General features: G+C 43.7%; 1 pseudogene; it reads left to right on the forward strand.

The window, feature by feature from the left end:
- Positions 1–18,878: 18,878 nt before the first annotated feature.
- Positions 18,879–19,578, forward strand: LOC146785153 (kxDL motif-containing protein 1 pseudogene; annotated as a pseudogene).
- Positions 19,579–20,304: the final 726 nt, after the last annotated feature.

Genomic DNA, 20,304 nt, shown 5'->3' on the forward strand with positions numbered 1-20,304 from the left:
CGGAGGTCAGGTTTAGAGAATTTAGCTGTGTGTAGCTTTCGGTGCGCTGCGTCGACAAAGGGCAGTTTCACGCCATAAGAAGATGCATCAAAGGGCATGCACTGAAATCAGTGCGCTGTGAGGGGCAAAAATATGGAGAGCCTCTGATTCTTCACATACTTGGGAAGTTCTGTCTCCCCTCGCTTGTCTCTGTCCATTGCGCTGTCTGTGAGTTCACTGCTGCAAGTCGTCTTTCACCTTACAACTGCAGCACCTCAGTCACCTTCTTTTTAATCACGTGCTCTCTCTGGTGTCTCTCTAATTTCCTCATACCCTCCGGTGCTATTTCTCCTCCCTCGCTGGTCTTTTCCGTCGCTTGCCTCTGCTGAGTTTCTCGCTCCTTTTGTCTCAATTTATGGTTTGCGGCAGTGCAATACAACAGAGAGCCTTTTTCTCGCACCTCTGTAGTTAAACAACAGTATGCTAATAATATTGCCACTGTCCTCTCTCTTGTCATTTTGCATCTGCATGTGGTGCCAACCTCCAGTTGACTTTGGACCAAGGGTTATTTTGTAAATAAATGTGATTTATTCAAAAGTGCTGCTGCTCCCACATTTGATACCACAACACGGCTTACTTTCGATTAATGAATGTTTGCATGTATACATGATGTGGGCTCTTAAAAATTGTCAACAGTCATAGTGATTTTTGCACGTTGATATGCTTCCAATCAAATGGGGGCGGAGGGTGGGGGGTCCTACTGATGCAACCTTTTATACGTAATGAACAATAACTCACTACTCTCTGTCCTGAGTGATACTCCATGACTGCATATTGTGGCTGTACCCCATAGAATCTGCTCTAAAGACCAATAGTAATCACATTTTTTTATATGATATTATTTTTGACAACTGGTTTAACCCCTTCAGTGCCCATGACGAGATAATCTCGTCATGGAGCGCGGTTGCGCTGTGCCCATGACGAGACTATCTCGTCATGAACCCCGCCCGCTAATTCAACGCCCGGCACAGGGCGGGGAAAGGGCGCGGCACAGAAGGGGTTAAAACGAAAAGAGCTTCACACAAGATCAGCCTCTGACCCCTGTATGCATGTTAAAATGCAAAGCCCTGCTGGTAAGCTAGAAACCTCAGTCAGTGACAAATACTATAATCTCAAACTGGGCTCCATATATGTTTTGTAAATTTTTATTGAGGACATATGCTCCTGGACAGACACGTTTTTTTCCTTCCTAGATTCAAAGAACACAAAAGAAAATCACTATCCCAGTTTACCACAACCATAAATGTGAACTCCACTTCACCCTAGATGAAAATGAAGGTCCCAATTCAAATCCTCGATCACCCTCCATAACTTCACCTTCACCGCATTCTTTGATGCAGAGACCGCAGTAAATGTTTGTACAATGGCTAGAAACATTAAAACTGATAGCATAGCCACTATTCCTATTAACAACACAATCAGTAGTGGGGGTGGGTGAAATGTTCCGTTCTGCTGACGGAATTGTTGGAATTTTGTTGACTCCCCTCTCCTTTTTCCCCTCCCCATTTCCCCCACCCCCTTTCTTCGGGCACACCTCTCCTCTTCCCCCTCTCTCTTTGTGCACACCTCTCCTCTTCCTCCTCCTTCTCTTTGACCTCTAGTAACATGTGGTAGTGCAACATAGTGCACCCAGTGCTGTATATTCCTATCCATGAACCTCTAGTAACTACCTGTGGTAGTGCACCTTAGCTCACCCTGCGCTGACACTAGCTGATAATGTACTGCATGGCTGTACACTTAGAAGGTCCCAAAGGCGAGACCTATTGGCTATGCCAATGCTTGTTCTATTGGAGATTGAAAGGGTGAAACAAGCACCAAGCTGATTGCCCATATTCTCCTATGACCTACTTCCAATTATAGAAACAAGTTTCATTACTCTCATATTCAAATACACTCATTTTGTAGTCTTATACTCTAATCTTGGTTTTTTACGTGTGCAAAAATTGAAGAAGTCATGGGGAAGTCATACACAACATGGCCTAACCTCACTCAGCCTTGTGTTAGCCCCATCCCCAAATATTTCAAAAAACTTAGTGCCACCCACCCATATTACCATCTGCATTTACCAGCTGCACCGCATCTAATTTTGAAAAAGAAAGCCTGGTCTCTTGCCACCCACCTCTATCCCCTCCTATGCCTTCCAAAGCTGTGCTCTCTGCTCTCCATTGGGGCAGAGAGCGTGCACTGCACCGCAGGTTCTCCTCGAGCCCTGTCAGAGCAGCTTTGGATTCTTTTATGACGTGGGAAACAACTTATGTTTCCCACTGTTTCCACAGCATAGAAGTAAATAGTCAGATTTAGATTCCGGTATTCTCAGTGACAGCCATACATGACACTCAAGTATTTAATGAAGTTTGCTTTAAAAAGTGCATTGGCAGGAGTCCATCAGTGAGTTCAAGGTTCTGTGGCTTCACTTTCTAGGATGTCATTTTTGTATTAAAGACCATCATGTCACTCTTACATTTCTATCAAAATGTTTTTCCACGAACCCATAGTGAAGGTTGACTTCCATACTGCCTGCCACCAGGATGCATACCCATGTTTGGTTCCAAAACAAATATTGCTTGTTCGTGTCAATCTAAAGTAAAGTGATATTTTTACTGTTCTGCACCAGACCATGATTTGAGCATCATTTGACTCACATTATGGTATACAATGCTGCAAAATAGATTGGCAAATGTAAATTAAAAAGTTACTTCTATCTTTTCCTTTTGCAGGCATGATGACACAAGTTAGATCTTGGGACTGATTAGAGGGGGCCTTTTTTTCGATCCCTTTGCAAAACATTGTGCATTTCAGGGTTTTAGGCAGTGGTGCAGTTGTGTTCGGGCAGTGTATGGGGTCTTGCACGGGGTGGTGTTTCAGGGTTTAGGGCAGTGGTGTTCGTGCAGTGTAGGGGGTCTTGCTGGGGGTGGTGTTTCAGGGTTTAGGGCAGTGGTGTTCGGGCAGTGTAGGGGGTCGTGCTGGGGGTGGTGTTTCAGGGTTTAGGGCAGTGGTGTTCGGGCAGTGTAGGGGGTCTTGCTGGGGGTGGTTTTTCAGGGTTTAGGGCAGTGCAGTGGTATTCGGGCAGTGTAGGGGGTCTTGCTGGGGGTGGTGTTTCAGGGTTTAGGGCAGTGCAGTGGTATTCGGGCAGTGTTGGGGGTCTTTCTGGGGGTGGTGCTTGTTTATGTCAATCTAAAGTAAAGTAATATTTTTACTGTTCTGCACCAGACCATGATTTGAGCATCATTTGACTCACAATAGGGTATACAATGCTGCAAAATAGATTGACAAATGTAAATTAAAAAGTTACCTCTATCTTTTCCTTTTGCAGGCATGATGACACAAGTTAGATCTTGGGGCTGATTAGAGGGGGCCTTTTTTTCTATCCCGTTACAAAACACTGTGCATGCTGGCATTAGATTAACGACTTCGATAAACTCCGAACCCTCGCAATTTTCCCAGGGTATATTTTGGTAGATCAATCCTGCCAATTTAAACCAAGATGAAAAAGCCCCGAAAATACCACAACCCGCAAATTTTGTTGTGGAAAGTTCCATAATCCTTATGTCATGTCACATTTTTAGGGCAAACCCCCATAATAGGTGGACTTTATCAGATGCAATAAAATCCAAACCGCAGGGTGTAAGATTATTTGGGGTGCAATAAATGTTGCATACCTTCCGGGAGGACACCTAATCGTGGCCCCAGTCTTTTCAGTCAATAACTACAGAATTTTAAGTTGAGACTTTTCCTCTGAAATTTCCATTTTAGTTGGTTTCTAAAATGACAGTCTTTTTTTAAGTCAGATGTTGGCTGAGCTGTGAGCTGAGGACAGGGCCGGACTGGCCGTAGCGAGCACCGGGCAATCCCCCGGTGCGCTGCACAGGTGGGGGCCGGTTTTGGGCCCCTGGGGGCTGTTTTTGTTACAGGCCGTTTTTGCAGCATAGCTGCAAAATCGGCCCTGTAACAAAATCGGCAGAAAACCGGCCCTGGCAAAGACCTCGGCGGCACCCCGAAGCCCCGGGGGGCCGGCCGAGCACTTTGCCAGGGCCGGTTTTGGTTCCCAGTCCGGCCCTGGCTGAGGAGGCATGGTGTGGCAGATTTTTGCTTGGCTTTCGTGACTGCTCTGGCCACAGACACCCTGGGAGCTGGTAATGTGGTCTAGCCTGCTTCCAGCCATCTGTCATAACCCCCGGATGGAGCAGTCTGCATATACAAACAATATAACCCTTTTGGATGGAATAATTCCACTGGAAAGAATGTTCTCGAGGTCACGTCGAAACCACAGTTTCTACATTTCCTTTTAAGCGGACAGTTCATTACTTTGCTTTCCTCGTAGCTCTGTGAAACTCCCACTCGATTCCTACGTGCTAAAACCTTGGCTAATGCAAACATCGTTTAAGACAGTCTGAAAATGTTGTTTGAACAAAAAGCCCAATCAAGGCAACATCATCTGACTTACATTGAGGCATGAGCTGAACATATAACAGGCAGAGGTAAAACATACAAACTCCATGCAGCTCTCAACCACCACTGAGGCCAGATTATATGCAAGTGCAATTTCATGTTAAGGACCGCCGCCCATAATAGGCTTCCTTTAGCCCTTTAATTTAACACTGCAGTAACATTAACACAACTGTACTACACTTTCCAGATTCGTTGGATGATAGAAAAGCACCAATGAGAGTAAACAATAGCCGACCAATCCGTAGCTGCAAGGTTTCAGTCCACTAATGTGTGATGTCTCTGTGTTTTCGGTGTGCCCCTGCATGACATTTCATGAGTAGCGGCTGCTACTGATTAGGAGTGGTGAGGCGGGTGGGTGCGGAATGAAATTTTTAAAAAAAACACTTACCTGGGCCGGCCACCCCCTCTTCTCTGTCCTCCTCTTCCTGTTTCCGTTGGTTGCAGGAAAGAGCAGGAAGCACCCCAGCTCCCAGGCTCCCCATAGCCAATCACAACTCTGCAATGCAGCATTGTGATTGGTCTGAGCGCCAAACCACGGTGCTCATACAGGGACTGGGAGGCTTTGCATGTTTCTCACCAGGCTGTAAAAAGCAAGCCTGGTGAAGAAGATGCAAAATGCGCAGGACTGTTTGGCCAGCCAGAGAGGGCCGGTCAAGCAGTCATGCACACTTAAGGAGTGCAAACCAGTCAGGCTTAACTTAGAAGCAATGTGTAAAGTACTTATGCAGTGCACAAACAGTAATAAAGTGAAAACACCACACAAGAATCACACCTAAAACAAAAGTATTGATTTGACTTAATACTGTGGTTATCAGGACACAAGTCGCAAGTTCAGGTCAACTGCAATGGAGAGCAGGCCAGGTACAGGATGGAGATCAAACTGCTATAAGGTGTATATGGTTGTACTTGGGGCTGAGATGTGAGATCTTGCATCGCGCTGCTTCGTGATGCGTCGGTTCCATTGAGGCTGCCAATCAGGATTGGTGAGGTGGTGCAACGCGAGATCCTGTGTTGAGTTGTGTCGCACTGTGTCCACTTCGAAGTAACCCTCAGTTAGTCAAAGAGTATACTGTTGTGATGCCAGCTTCAGTCCATGATCTGGGAGGTCACCATGAGGGGATCAGGACTAACTCAAGCAGATGCCAGCTGCAAGGTGCACACAGCTCCAGTTGGATCTGGTCAGCTGGGCAGACACAGGACAGGTCTCTTGAGCTTGTAATGTCATTTACACAGTAGACCAGTCAGCCAACCCCTGGACTCAAGGAGCAGGTCCAGTCTTCCTTCCTCATGCAGCAGGGCAGCTGGGCAGCTCTTCTAACAGCAGGGCAGTCCTGCCAGCAGTACAGCAGGAGAACATTCCTTTTTCTGAGTCTTCCACAGGTCCAGTAGTGATCTGAAGAGTGGCTCTGGTAGTCCAATATTTATACCTGGTGTCATCCTTTGAAGTTGGCGATTCCCTATACTACCCACACATCAGGTTCTGGTACGCTCTTCCCTTCCCCTGTCAAGACTCTAAGATGTCTGAGGTGAGAAAAGACTAATGTCAGGTTCCTTTGTGTGTGCAGGCGGCAAAGCCCTTTGACATTTAAGTGGAGCTTGGTACAGCTCTGCTCCCAACCATCCTGTATATCCTAATCACCTATTGTGACACTGTCTGGAAGGAATAGACAAACCCCAGAAGCAGAGCCATTCAGAATCATGTGACCCCAGATACTGGCAGAAGGTACAAATAGTTATGACAAGAAAATGGCAACTTTCTAAAGTGGCATTTTCAGAATTGTGACTTAAAATCTGACTTTACCATTAACGAGGATTTAAAATTACAATTCATTTGAGTGAAAACGTAAATTTCCTATCTGCTCCCAAACTTGAGTTATCATGTATTAGTTGTTATAAGGTAACCAGATGTTATCCTGTGGGAGAGATAGGCCTTCCAATAGCGAAAAATGTATTTAATAGTTTTCACTACCAGTATATGTAAAACTAAAACCCACATGTCCTACTTGCTAAATAACAAGCACCGTGCCCTAGGAGTTTTTAGGGCTTACCTTAGGGGTGACTAATAAATATTAAAAGGAAGGTCTAGGTCTGGCAAAGGTTTATTTTGCAAAAACAAAAGATGATTGATGGAATGCTGAATAAATCAAACATTCACCCCCAGCCACAAATCTGGGTTGAAGCCATTGGTTTTTTATTCACCATGTTATTCCAGTTTGGACCCAGCCATATGCAAATCAGTCTTGAGCCTGCTCCCAATAGGAACAGTCCAGCTCGAACTACCAAGCTGTCCTCCCTGGACCAAAAACAAGCATCATGTGACTGGTTTCGGGGTATCACCCCTCATTAGCCAGGCTAGCTTGAATTCGGTGGGATAGCAAGCCTGGGACCACGTCTGGGCACACCCTTCCCACTTAGAGCAACAAATGTAAAAAGAACAGATGATGGCAGTTTCAGTTGCTGGCAGAGATAGATTCTATGGCCAGCAGAGAGAAAGGGTGACTCTTTTCCACAATAGATTCTGATTTTAATTTGGCAGATGGAAAGGGTGGGTTTACCCATCTCAACTGTAAATTGGCATTTAAATGTAAGGGGTAATGGTGTCTGCCTGTTCATAGTCGGTAAAATGGTTTGGCATATCCCTGGTTCTCCAGTTACTTCAAGTGTTTGAAATAGAGTTCTGCGCTACCTATGTCCAAGTGCCACCCTAAAAACATTTTTTCATTTCAGTCCTCGTCATCACCAGTCTCAAAGCTATAAACAAATGGGCTATTGAAACCTACATTCTACACCCCAATGGATTCCTGAACAATGTTTGTTTGCTAATAAAGAAAAACAAGAAATTGTGTTCAGTAAACCTTCTAGTTTCCAATGTTCTCTATTTCACATAGAAGCAACCCTACATGTAAGAGGCTTCTTACTGATGGGAGGTTGGGTAGTGAGATTGGAAATGAAGATTCTTGACTCTCAATCAAATTTGCCATAAATACATGGGATTTCTTCAGTACCAGTGGGTAGGACAGATTTACCAATTCACCTCCCTTTTATTTGCTTAATCTTGAGGCCCATGTTGCTGTACAACAATTCTCAATCTTTTGTGTCATTTCTCAGAGCCCTCATGTTCTGCAGTTACTTAATCTTATTGCTATGACTTTATGGGTCAAGATCCCTGGACTTTGTTGGTGTGAGTAGACCTAGCACTAGATCTCTTTCAAAACTTGGGGTTCATCATCAATTGGGAGAAGATGGTGCTAGGACTGGCAAGCCAAATAGAATTTTGTTGTTTCCAGTCTACTCTCCATCTGAAAGAATCCAAATCAAGTACGAGTTGAAGATTATAGTAGCTTTATAATACGTATTCCTGAGACCCCTAACCAGAATAGTAGATTTTCTAGAATTCTCCATGTAGGGTATTTTCACATGGCCTCTTTACACTTGATCACAACACTGAAAAGATCCCAAAGCAAGTATTATACTGCCTCTGCTCCTAAAGAGATTAAATCCCAGGGACATGGACATCAATACGCCAAAATGCCAATAAATGCCAAGGAAGGAGACGTGACATGATGTGCCCTATTACTCCCCTAGATCACATCATAGGAAATTAGAACACCTAACCTTAGATGGTGTGACAACACAGGGAGTGAATGAACAATTAAATACTTTGCACTGTAGCAGGTACAGATTAGATATTGTATAAATAAATGTAAATTAATCAGATCGTTAGAATCAGACTGCATCATCAGGCACAAGGTTGAGATAATCAAACATCTCAAGAATAATTTGGTAGGGAACCATCCATGGGCAGTTCAGCAGTCATTGCATCTCCCAGTTTTCCCATTGTCATTTTGTTCTATTGATGAAAGAGTTCTCAGACTGGAAGGCAAGTTGTTGTCTGGATTGCATGAAACAAATGGAGCCAGCAGTACTTCAAAGTGCTGTACATCATGTTTATTCGACCCAGTATAGGACATTGAATATTCTGCATTCTGTCCATCAGTGTCTTTTGCTTTTTCACCCTAAGTGCGTAGGGTATGCCCAGACGTGGGTCCCGGGCTCACTGTGCCACTGGAATCAAGCTATCCTGGCTGAAGAGGGGTGAAGCCCCGAAACCGGTCCTAGGATGCTTGTTTCTAGTCCAGGTAGGACCTGGCTTGGCAGTTCGGGCTGGACTGTTCGCATGAGGCACAGGGTCAAGACTGATTTGCATATGGCTAGGACTAAACTGGGGTGGCATGGTGAGCAAAAGAATGATGGATTTAACCCAGATCTTTTGACTGGGGTTGAATGTTTTGATTTGTTCTGCATTCCGTCCATCAATTATGTGTTTTATGCTATGGCTCCCCTAGATCACATCACAGGAAGTGAGAACACCTAACCTTAGATGGTGTGACAACACAGGAAGTGGATGAACAATTAATTACTTCGCACTGTAGCAGTTACAGATTAGATATTGTATAAATAAATGTAAATCCATGAGATCGCTATAATCAGACTGCATCATCAGGCACAAGGTTGAGATAATCAAACATCTCAAGAATAACTTGGCAGGGAACCATCCATGGGCAGTTCAGCAGTCATTGCATCTCCCAGTGTTCCCATTGTCATTTTGTTCTATTGATGAAAGAGTTCTCAGACTGGAAGGCAAGTTGTTGTCTGGATTGCATGAAACAAATGGAGCCAGCAGTACTTCAAAGTGCTGTAGATCATGTTTATTCGACCCAGAATAGGACATTGAATATTGTTATGAATGGGTGTGATATTAATGTCAGTTGGTCATCTAGATAATAGGAGACACACCGGAGATATGTTGCTGCTTGGCTACCAGGAAATGAAGAGGAGGCTGGGAGAGCATAGCAGTATGATAGCAGCTGTCCATAGGTAGACAACTGTTGTTTGCCTTGTGCGGTCCAGTCAAGCTGGTCTTATGGGTACTTTTATAATTCACAACTACGCTAGGGTGTGGTAGGCACTGAATAATCACTTGCTACACATTGATAGATAAACCTAAGGGAGAAGATGAGAATATGACATAAGCAAATATAACAGAAATCACAATGAAAAGGATATCCAAGCCTAAACAAATTGACTCATTAATAAATCCCTATGCATGCCACCAAGTAATTGAGACAAGATGTAAAAGAAGAATCCAGTCCAGTTAAGTCAATCTGCTTAGGAAGGTGGTTTACATGCAGGGAACACCTCTTGGTCAATATCATGAAGAGGGACTGTGTTAGTGCAGGTGCATGGGTCAACTTGCATAAAGGATGGCAGTCTCTGATGATTCAGAATCAGTGGCGGCTCCTCGAGGGAGTGCTGCGGTGCGGTGTGGCGGGGCGGGGGAGGGGCAGAGTGGGGGGTAGTAAACTCGGCCATACGGCCGAACGGAGGTAAGTAAGTAAATAAATAAATAAAATGAATTACATTGCACGCGCTGCATTGCAGCGATGCAATGCAGAGCGCGCAATGTAATTCGTTTTATTTATTCATTTACTTACACACCTCTGTTCGGCCGTATGCCGGAGTTTACTACCCCCCACCCTGCCCCTCCCCCGCCTCACCGCCCCGCAGCACTCCCTTGAGGAGCCGCCACTGTTCAGAATACGACGTGAGCATGCACATTTTGTTGAGCATGTGCATTTTCTATCACCAGGCATCATCACAGTAAGAAAGGTTTAACCAGTTGTGGAACTGGCTACTGAAAGAACAATTTGCCAGAAGAACATATGGGTAAGGTGGTGAGGTGTAGCTAAAGGCGTGGACTTGAACACTGCTCCTTCTGACCTCTGGTCCTTACTTGTGCTGCCTGGCTGTAACAGGGTCTGTCAGTGAAGTAGCCGGACTATGACTGATGCCAGAGTAGGATCATGTGGCGTGAAGGTAAAAAGAAAACATGTTGAGGGTCAACTAAGGCTTACGGAGGGACCTTCTGGTCACCAGACCTAATGAATTGTAGGGCAGTAGCTTTGGAGGCTCTCAGCTGATGCTAGCTTGCCCTGACCACAATGAGGCGGAGATACCAATAGCATTATTGGGTGTTGGAAAGTGAGGGAATGCTGCAGTCTGAACAGTGGCTTTAGCTAGGCTGCTTGGGCACATCAGGAAGGGCATGAATGGCAGTAGTTACAGGGATAGCCACTTAAGAAGCAGCAGTCGTATGACAGGAAACTGGATGCATGAGGCCATGACTGGGTAGTAAAAATGTTGATCTAGAGCTGGGTGCTGAGAACTAGCTGACAGAGGAATAGTTGACTTTGTTTTTATGTAGTGTATGTCCACCAACTACCTGGCCCCTTAGTGTTTTTACTTCAAGTTATCTTTGTCTTCAATTGCCGAATAGTCCACATGGTGTTGTCCATGGGGCTATTCGTGGGCAGGCCATGCCTAATATAGTAAGACTGGTGCTATGTTGAGTGTTTGGGTTTGCCTGCAGTTGCATATAAAACATTATAAAACCAGAGAAGTATAAAAAAAAATGCAGGAGACAGTAACTGTGCAATGGACTGTGGGAATACAAATTTCGTGCCCAAACTTTGGCGTAAAATTGACAGTTCGGAGTTATATGCTAGACTAAAAATTAATAGTCCAGTTTTGGAAACATATATTGAAAACGCTACCTTGAATTACACTCATTGGATAGACTTGGCAGTCTCAGAAATAACCCCAGAAAAAATAATAAAAAGTTTCAGAAAGATTCCTTCTGCTCAGTGGAATTCCCCAGAGTTAAGGAGACTTAAACCAAAATGCAAGACTCAAGAACAGAGAGCGGAGGAAGGGGTACAGCATTGAAGAGAAAAATAAATATAATCTATATCTTGGTGAGTATAAAGCACTGATTAGGTCAGAAAAAACGAAATATTTCACAGCAAAAATGCATACTGCTAAAGACTCTGAAAGAGAACTTTTTAAAACTTTCAATACCCTTTCAAACTTTGATCATACTAAGGGCCAGATGTAGGTGGCTAAATAGCGATTGGTAAAGCTGAAATTAGCAGAATTTCAGCGTTTGCCTGCGAGCAATGTAGGTGAGTTCAAACCTACTGGCAAAATAAGAATCGCAAAATTGCGATTCCTTATTTTGCTCTTGCAATTAAGGAATCGGAAATTGCGATTCCTTATTTTGCTCTTGCATTTAAGGAATCGGAAATTGCGAATCCTTAAATGCAATGTAAGTAGCACAAAAGAAAGTGCACTTTAGCCTTAAGGAATGGCTAATTACCACCAACTTCAAGTTGGTGGTAATTAGCGATTTCCTTTAAAAAAAAAAAGCACGCTGGCGTCCCCTAGAGAGGTGGCAATTTCGGCCAGATTCCGGCTCATACAACTCAAGATATTGCATAGAGTATACATCTCTTGCACTAGACTGCAGGCGATGGGACGGTGGGGGGGAGGGATTGTGCAGGCGGGGCTGCGGAGAGACCGGCTCCTTCTTCCATATCCTGTGGGACTGCCCGAGTGTGCGGAGGTACTGGAGGAGGGTGGTGTCTTGCATGCAGGAGGTATGGGAGGTAGAAATACGCCCGGAGGCGAAGAGATGCCTCCTCAACATATGGGAACCCACGGACCTGCCTGTGAAAGGGAAACTCTGGGTCACACTGGGGCAAATGGTGGCTAAAAGGAACATTGCCCGCCTCTGGGGTGCATCCGCTCCGCCGAAATTGGCCGAATGGCAAAGAGACATGGACTGGTGTATGCTGCAGGAAAAGACTGTGTACACGGCACGAGGGTGCCCCCGGAAGTGGGGGGAGGTGTGGTCCAAATGGAATGAATACAGAGGTTACATCTGTGAGCCCCCGCAGGCTCGCCGCTCCGGCTTGGAGGCCATAGACTGAACATATTGACCGCTTCTAGCTAATTCACAGGAAACTCTAACTCATACTGTCACTGTGTGTCACCGGTGTTCGAATGACGTTAATGCGAATCCATTGACCATGTTGTTGATTTGTTTATTTCTGCAAATAAAAAGAAATTAAAAAACAAAAAAAAACAAAAAAAAAAAAAGCACTTTTCTGCTTTTTTTAAAGTGCCATGTGGCACACATTCATGCCCTTCGGGCATTTATGTGCGCCACATGTGCACACATGCACATTTCAGGGGTACAACAGGGTGTCCTTTTGACACCCTGGCACCCTTGAAATAGCGCCTGCTATTTGCCAATCTTTAATAGAGAATCACAAATACTGAATATCTTCCCATTCATAACTATGGGCCTCCTAGCCCATAGGAATGAATGGGTAGGTATTCCTTATTAGCTAATCTCAATTTGCGATTCGGTATTAAGGAATATTAAGGAATCGCTAATATTTTAGCGATTCCTACCTACATTAAATTTTGCGAGTCCTTAATAGCGAATTGGTACAATTCGCTGTTAAGGAATCACAAATTTGATTTTACCTACATCTGGCCCTAAATCGTTTATCCCTGTTCAAACTTTCTGCAATACACTGGCAGAATTCTTCCAAATAAAGGTAAACAGTGTCTATGAGGAGTTCTCTTGCAATCAAAATGCTAATAATTTAGCTGCTTTTTCGATGCCCCTATATTATCTTCTGGGTTGCATGATAACGTTAACGGTACCCAATATACGCTTCAGAATTCTTCTCCATTAACGGAGGACAGAGTAAAAAAAATACTTAGGTACCACTAAATCATGATCCCAGTTGGACACTTGCCCGTCTTTTGTGCTGCATTTGGTTTCCAGTACGGTCTCTGAGCAGCTCACCAAATTGCTGAATAACATTCTGACTAACGGTCTATTTCTTGTAGCCTGGAAAAAGGTCTGAGTGTTTTCATACTAAAAAAACATTTACTTGATCCAAACGAGGCTGAAAACTTTCGGCCTATTTCAAGGCTGCCTTTGCCTGATAACATTTTCGAGATATACCGTGAATGATGAGCTGACCACTTTTCTTGATTACAATGGTCTTCTAGACTCTTCTCAGTATGGATTTAGACCATTGCACTCCACAGAATCTGCTTAAGTTGCTTCCACCAAAGAGATTTGAATGTTAGTGGACAGAGGAGGGAGGGCCCCACTGGAATTGCTTGACCTCTCTGCTGTGTTTGACACAGTAAATCATTTGGTGCTCATTAACCGTCTAGAGAGGATCAGGATCAGAGGCGCTATCCTTTGCTCTTTTTTATCAAATAGAGAGCAGACTGTTGCCTTTGGGGAATTCTTATCTGATTCTTTTTCTCTTCCCAGTGGGTTGCCACAGGGTTCATCTCTATCCCCACACTCTACAACATTTATGCTACCCCTCTGGTGAACCTTATTAGATTGCACGGTTTCTCAGTGGTTTCATATGCTGATGACATGCAGAGAGTCGTGTCAATTTCAACGGACGTCGACTCTACAGCCAACAAATTCAACAAGCATTTTCAATGCAATAGGTCTTGCATTGCTGAAAGTTTGAGCTATTGGCATTGCTAATAATAATGCAATGCCAATAGCTCAAACTTTCAGTACTGCAAGACCTATTGCATTGCAAAGCCAACGCAGCACTTGTACTTTAGCTTTAAACATCTAAAGTGTGACTCCTGCGATTGCTTTGCAATGCAATAGGTCTCGCATTACTGAAAGTTTGAGCTATTTGTGTTACATTATTATTTGCAATGACATTTGCTAAAACTTTTTGTATTGTGACACCTATTGCAAGGGATTTGCCTTGAATTGGGGGCTTTATGAAACCATATGGACATGCTTAAAGAATTGAAACCCCCTAAGAAAGGAAGATTGATGGTGACAATCTGATGTGAAAAGCAGACATTTTCAGTGTGAACGCAGCACCCTAGAAAAGTCGACTAGCATTGCAGAATGCAAAACCTGTATTTGACTCACGATAAAAAAGAATCAGCTATGTTGACTGACACATGCATCGCTGATGCCCGCTCCAATATTTCCCTACATGGAATCTGTGGCTCCCACCACTCTGCGAAATCCGAATGTTATGTTTCACATGGAGAATATCTCGGCTATAGGCACTGTAAATCTTTCCATGACAACATGTGCACACCTGATTACAATGGCGGCTCACATAGGGCGTGCTGCGGGGCGGAGAGGCGGAGCAGGGGAGGGGAGGGGAAGGGTTTGGGGGGTATAAAACTCGGACATACGACGGAACGGAGGAACGTAATAGTTACTTTCCTCCGTTCCATCGTGTGTTTGCTGCCCCCCACCCTGCCCCTCCCCTGCCCCGCCACACCACTCTGCAGCACACCCTATGCGAGCCACCACTGTCTGATTAAGTGCAAAGGAAAAGGGTGTTGAAAGAACTCACCCGCTCCAAATAATACCAAACAGAAGTATGAGAAATATTTTCATGTACAAGGACAACTTAATCACTGCACTAGTGACGTAGGTAGACCGTAGGTGCAAATGGAGTCAAATATTGTTTACTGCTAGTCGCCTGCCACGAGGGTAACGACGATCATCGGTGTACACAACAACCGTGTTGCCAGCAAGTCATTTAGGTTTTAGCAAGAGTAAACAACATAACAACATTAAGGTATTCAATATCTCAAAAGCAAAACGCTGAAGGGGTCCTAAGATTACAACATAAAGTTCATATACATGCATGTCTCTTTTGTGCTGGAGCAATGACATGGAGGCCAGAGCAATGGACAGCAAAATGAACTTTTCCACGCTTTACCTGCCACTTTCATTTACGTCACATTCGGTTGCTTGGGTGGGTATTTCTGAGAAACCAGAGTGGTGCAACAGGCAGGCAGAAAGGCTAGGAGTAAGGTGGAATCTGAGTGCGGGAGCACCGAGAGTGCGTGAAGGTGACAGTGCAAAGCATGTGTGTATAGGAGACACAGAAAAAGATCTAGTATCCAATTTCATTGCCGTACTCGACAAAGAGCTGAAACATCTGTCTGCACTATGGGTGGGGAGTGGAGCCACGCGAAAAGGTCACGTGGGATGGAGAGTAGCAGAAACACTAGACTGCTCATCTGCTCGTAGACAGCCACATAAAATGTGGGTTAGCCCCGACGCTGAAGAAAAGAAAGGCACATGGCTGCCATTTTTGAAGATCAAGCACGGATTACCGTGCTGCATTAAAGAAATATAATATTTGAAAAAAATAGTTTGGCGAGCTGCTCAAAGTAAAAGAAAGGTGCGAGGCCGCCTTTTTAAAAATAAAGTGCTGTATGAAAAAAATGTAATATTAAAAAAAGGGGTTTGGCAAGCCACGCACAACAAAAGAAAGGCACGCGGCCGCCATTTCTAAAGCGTGGGTACCTTGCTGCTTAGAAAGTAATATAGATATTGTGTACATGCGAGCTGTGGAGTGGGAGGGGAGGGTTGGGAGCATCTTTCAACAGTGGCTAGGAGAAAGTCATTAGCAAAATAGTGCTTACAGACTGTAATTAAAACAGACCAAGTAACAACACATGTAAAAGGGTCAGTCCTTATGGGAGGTAACAACAGAAGAGAGGGAGGTACTAAGGAGGGACTAATAAGCCTATTAACAAATCAAAAGCCAACATTCATAAAGGACAGTGACAGCAGCCAATTAAAAAGATGAGCCGAGAGTGGGCGGAGCTTCAAGTCCATACCTGAATACAGCACGTCTCGAAGAGACAGTGCAAGTGCTGCCTAGGCAAGACCTATAAACTGTTTGGCCCAGACAGTAGTCTGGATGCAGGATAACTGCCTTAAGTTAAACACTAAGAAAATGGAGGTGCATCGCATTTTGGAACACCTTATGATGGCCTTCTAATTTTGGTCCACTTCCATCACCAGTTCGGAAAGTGAAGAACCTATGGGTGCCACTTGATGCTTAGCTCTGTTTCTCTGACCAAACAAATCATATCACCCCTTCCTGTTTCTTTCCTGTTTCCATTTTCTTTGAGGATTAAAAAGCGTTTTTCCTTTCATTCCTCCTGATAGGCAAAAGATGATCAGTGTAGCCTTGGTCCTCAGTAAAACTGATTATTGCTTTGTATTTGGGAATTCAGAAGCGGATACAATTTAAGCTTCAATCATTGCGAAATGCGGCAGCTCACATTATTTTGCAGATACCTAAATTCAGCTCTGTCTCATAGAGCATTTTTGAGCTCCATTGGCTATCAGTTTGTGAAAGGGTTAAATGCAAGGCCTTGTGCATGGTCCATAGGGCCCTGCACAATACTGGCCCCCTCTATATTCAGAGGATCTTTTCTTGTTAAACCTCCCCATCGTAATATCAGATCAGGAACAACCAAATGAGTGTCTATTCCAAAGATAATGGAAATCAAGTTGGTGGGTAGAAGCTTCGTCTACTCAGCAGGTAAACTTTTGAATTCTTTGCCTTTCACTCTGAGAACCGAACCGAGTTTGGTTCTTTTTAGGAAATCTTTGAAGATGTGGCTTTTTACTTCCGAGAATACATAATTTCTCATATGCTTCTGTTGTAGGACGTTAGCACCAAAATGCCTTTGTCATTCGCGTGCTTTAGAAGTTGTTTACATACTTACTTTAGCTTTACTATCCTTTTACTTTTAGTGACTAAAAAACGGACTGGTGTATTTTGAGATGGTTTTGCCTGGAACTTGCAAGCTCTACAGCTGAGCCACAATGTCATCTCAGGGCTCAAATAAGTCAACATAGCCGTCCTCCCAGCACACATATATCACTGCTCAAGTTAACTAAAACTGTATCCCAACACAAAACTGTTATTGATCATATAATACAAAACATCCAGCACCCAAAACAAAATTTCTCTCTTGCACTACATCACTGGGTCCTTGTCTATAAAGAGATTCACCCAGAAAGTGGAGGGATGCTAGTTTGGAGCCATTGGTAGCAGTGAAGCCTGAAGTTAGATTGGTGGGCAGGCATTCTCATTCACAGCTCTCCATATCTACTAGGTGCCCCAGTGCCCAGCTCGGTGCCATGATACACCACCGGTTGAGACCCTGTCCACATTGGCCCTGCTGTCACCAGCCTAGTGCTACCTCAATTTTAAGTAAAGGCTCTGTCAACTAGGAGTAGAGTCGCCAGACACCACGGTTCCAGCAATTTTTTTATTTTCCTCCTATTATCTAGGATTTTTGAGAAGAACATCAACAGACAAATTACAGCACTAGCAGCTTCCAACAATCTGCCAGATAGAACTCTGTCTGAGTTTTGTCCTTTACATGGCACTGAAGTAGGACAGTTAACAATCACCATGTACGTTCTTTATTCATGATGAAGGAGTTTGTGCTGTTCTCAAACGTTTGGATCTTGGTGCCACATTTTACACTTTTACCCATCCAGTACTTTTTAGCAGGTTGTGCCAATTTGACTTCAGAGGCACTGCATTAGATTGAATTAGCTCATTCTTGCATTTTAGATGAATGGCTGTCCTTTCAGCTCATTACTCTTCCACATCTAAGGCCCTTTTCTGAGATATCACACAGGGCTCTCCTGCGAGCCCTACGCTTTTTAATTTCTTTCTTTCTCCCCTTTCTAAAATTATCTTTCCATTAGTTTTTTTGCTAATGTCTTACCCACCCCAATAAATTTTCTGAGATCTGCTTTGTTTACCATCTATATGTTAATGACGATTCTCCCTTTACTTTCCCTGGACTGACAGAAAGCTGTGGTATACTGTCTGCTCTGTCACAGAATGGGAAACTCCTCTTACTGAGGACTTCCTAATTATATCCTAACTAGATGCAAATAATTATGAACATGGTCGCCAGACAGCTGCTTGTCGCTTAGGTCTTCTACTTCACAATATCTGATCAGGATGCACTGACATCAGCATTCTATATTTAAGGCACTGTGATTTACTCTTCATAAGAATGCCTCCATTGCCTTTCAGCAAGGTGCAGCTTTTTACTCCCCTTCTAGACACAGCAGTGGTGGGAGATTTTAAGGCTTCCGACCTGGCATGTCTTGCTTCTATGTACATTTTAACATCTGTCCTGTCTTTCTAAGAGACCCTTTCATCAGTGTTGTTTGACGCTCATGCTGTTTATTGTGTGTTGGGAAATGGCAGTGGTGTTAGAACAATTGTCAGACTCGGGGTGCTGCCATCAATTTTACAACAGGGATTGTGAAAAAAAAACAAGCGTCACACAAAACACTAGTGTATCAAATGTGCCATGGCCATTTAGCAAGAGAGTGGTAAGGGTGTAGTATATAGCCAGTGCTGCATTCTGAAGGACTGGTGTGCTATTACAATGTAGTTAACGACAGCATATTTTCCATTGGAATGGTTGCTAAATTTGCATAGACATGCAGTTTTACTGGTAAACCTATACAGCACACAAATAATGTGTGGAAATCCGATTTCAGTGAATATTTATCAATTGTGCATGTCTTGTGTCTTGATTTGACCCCCATATGCAGCACTCACACAACTCTAATTCCATTGCCTAAAGGAAACTGTGAATTTTTGGTCCCATGGGAGAGAAACATGGACCCTACAGCTTCTGGCTTGTTTTGCAGGAGAATGCTGAGCATGGTGGAATCAGAAGATGTAAACGCATAATATTGTCTCAAAGACACATGTTAGATAGGTTTGAAAAGACAAATTAGATGCTACTGAATTTCAACAGCCTTTCCAATGGTATAATGCGGCAAATGAAGAAGAGTTTTGACTCCTCAACTTCTGACATAGTGCTCGAATACCATCCCTGCATATACGGGCCAATGGCGGTCATATTGCACTGTTGTTCTATGTATCATCAGTTGGAGATTTTTTTAATTGTGTTTGTTTGACTTTTATGGTTTTCTTTGTAAAAACCGAATAAAGTATTGATGATTGATTGAACAAGAGATTGTTGAATCATAAACATACTTCGGTGGATATGTAGAAAGAGCTTGATATGGTGTTTCGAAGAATCCGAACTCTTAAAGGGGAATAGGCAGAACAAAACCCAGAAGCTTTTAGCAATGCTGACGGATCTCCAGTCTTGGAAGATAATGATGATTTTGATACGGTTACAAGAAGCGTAGCCACCACCATTACTGCTTCTGAACAAGCCACGGAGTCTTGCAACACCAACCCTGACATAATTTCACACACGAGTCAGGATTTTGAGAACTTTCAACTGGGACAGTCTTACATACCCTCTGTGAATGGACAGAATCTAACGGGTGAAGAAACACATTAGCAGGACTGGAAATTAACCAACATTTCCTTATGTGTTAGAGCACGCACACATGTCGAAGCCTACCAGACATTGCAGTTGTCTCGTTTACTAAAGATATCTTGAGGACATTAAGAAAGCTAAACTAGCAATGCATTATGCCCCTTGCTTACAATTGGCTCTGTGGATTGTAACTCAAATTTTCTGGCTTTCTATTTGCTGTTTTTTTTTGTTGCTTTAGGCTGTCCACCTTGAATTTGTTTAATCCGGTGGGCAAACCTTGTTTACTGTATTCTTCCACAAACTTTCTTTCTGTAAACAGGCCTTTAAATCTTGTTCTTATCTTACACTTGCTGTGCATTCAAAGACAGAGGTCAAATGTCAAGCTCTCTCTTCTGAGGGAGTTTGTTGTTTACTTTTTTTCTCTGACTTCAAAGTGAGAGAGTTTATGTGATAATCCTACTGAGTGTCCATGTAAGAGGAAAGATGTAGGATGTAGTTTTGCCTCTCTGCTCTACATCACTCCACTCCACTGTATGCCAATGCACTCTAACCCACACTATTCTAATATGCACCACTGCACTCTACACCACTCCATGCCACTCCACTCTATGCCACCCAACTCTGCAACACTGCACTCTATGCCACTGTAGTCTACACCACTGCACTTGATGCCAATGAACTCTATTCTGTACCCCTCCACTGTACACCAGTGCACTCTATGCTAATCCCCTCTATGTCACTCTAATC

Source organism: Triturus cristatus, chromosome 11 (genome assembly GCF_964204655.1).
Source record: "Triturus cristatus chromosome 11, aTriCri1.1, whole genome shotgun sequence".
Taxonomy (NCBI): domain Eukaryota; kingdom Metazoa; phylum Chordata; class Amphibia; order Caudata; family Salamandridae; genus Triturus; species Triturus cristatus.